We start from the raw sequence: 1,924 nt of genomic DNA, 5'->3' as shown, positions 1-1,924 counted from the left end.
TCTCCAACCACAGGTGTGTGTTGTTCTTCTTTGGCGTTTTCATTACTAAGTTATACTGCCGACTAGTGGCCTGGCATGCAAACGCTGGTGTTTTCAGTCATTTTTGCAAATCCGTGTGCACATGGTGTTCCTAATGGGTCTGTTCCCATCTTAAAAAAGCCTGATTTCACAGCCAACTTTAAACCTGTTCCTCTTATTTGTTCTAATCCGCATTAAAGTGACCATTTCCATTGAAGGTCATTTTAGACGAGGTGAGCAGGACTTCTGCAGGAGTATTGACATTTCTGTCCTCATTCAGCTCTCCTTCTTCTCTTTGATGTTGTCTTTAAACATAAATGAGTCAGATGTCTCCTCTTTGAACGTTGTTGCCGTTATCTCGACCTCTCCTGATTTCAGTGACTTTGTAGAGATCAGCAGCTTAGAGCAGGGGTTCTCAAACTTTTTGGGGTCAGGGACCCCTTACAGGTGAGAACGTTTTCCAAGGACCCCCTCATAATTGTAACATCAATTAAGCACATGCTTGCTACCATTTGCACTCTTAGATGCATTTTGAACTATTTGTATTGTAAAACTTGGCAATCTAAACACTTCAGACCTGTTCCATAGTGATAAACAGAAAACACTTCACCATCTATGTTTTCTGGTGGATGTGTTCCTCTCTCTTGCTGGAAAAAGTCTTTAGTTTTGTCCTTATATTCCGGGTGATCAGATGTCACTTTAGCTTGGCTGGCTTCATAGCTTTGTTCACTAGCATCTGAAGACACATGACGCATTTGGTCTCCCGTCACTGATCTCAATAAAACCGAAATCTATATACCTGTCATCATATTGTCTTAATTTAGCTAGCTTGGGTTTAGCATCACTTGGTGAAATTAACTGATTTAGAAATGGCTCCATGCTTGCGAGGTAGTAAGCAAAGCTAAGTAGTATCAGGAACAGTTGTGACCAGAATGAAGTGTGCATGAGTGATATAATTATTTCACGGACCCCCACGCTATGGTTCGCGGACCCCCAGGGGTCCTAGGACCCAACTTTGAGAACCACTGGCTTAGAGATGCTCTCACCAGCTCTGGATCACAGGACAGGATGTTGCTCCAATTTTCCCTCTCAGAGAGGGTTGGGGTCCAGTAGCTCCTCAGGCTGCTCTCACACCTGTGCCCGCTAACTGTCATTATTTCCCCACTCTCAAAACCAGCCTAGCGTTTTTACCACAGTGTCAACAGGCAGAGGAGAGATGTTACAGACTCCTTTCTGATTGATTTGATATGAAGCTTGTGATCAGGTTGTTCCTGGGTCCCAAGACAGATCCCTGGAGGTCACGTGACAACAGAGCAGAGTCTATATGTGAGATAGATGGAGCACCACTCCAGTTCAACTCTACTAATGCCCACCAGGTGCTTCAGTTTGTGTTAGAAACAGAATACAAAGTTTAAACTTTTTGTAGGTTGAAGTATGCACAGCTCAAGAGAGCAGCCTACCTTCAAACATCAACATATTACGTCTTCTTTGACACTTCAGGTGTAAATGCAGATTTGGATTGAGGTTCGTAAGGCCTGCATTGACGGTATTCCTCCGTTTTTGCAGAAGCATGCTGTTTCTGAAGCTGTTTATCGCCATGTTTGGATCCTAAGAGGTCAATCCCACAGAGTGTCAATCAAACCATGTGGGCAGCACAGTGACATCTACTTTTCTGATTTGGATGAAGTTGGTATTTCTGTAGGTGGCACTCGCTTCTCTTGCCCAAACATGGCGGCTGAGCTAACTACCCTCTTCTTTCCTTTTCTAGTTATTCCTCCTCAGGATTAATTTCCAGGAGTGTTTGTGAAAATCTAGCTGTTATATCATTCAGTCAGGAAGGATCAGAAAGTACATTTTGATATCATCACATTAATGTCCTTTAATGAGCAGAAATAGCTGCTGTTTT

The sequence above is a fragment of the Notolabrus celidotus genome, chromosome 22 (genome assembly GCF_009762535.1).
Source record: "Notolabrus celidotus isolate fNotCel1 chromosome 22, fNotCel1.pri, whole genome shotgun sequence".
In the NCBI taxonomy this organism is placed as follows: domain Eukaryota; kingdom Metazoa; phylum Chordata; class Actinopteri; order Labriformes; family Labridae; genus Notolabrus; species Notolabrus celidotus.
This window is presented reverse-complemented; position numbering follows the sequence as displayed.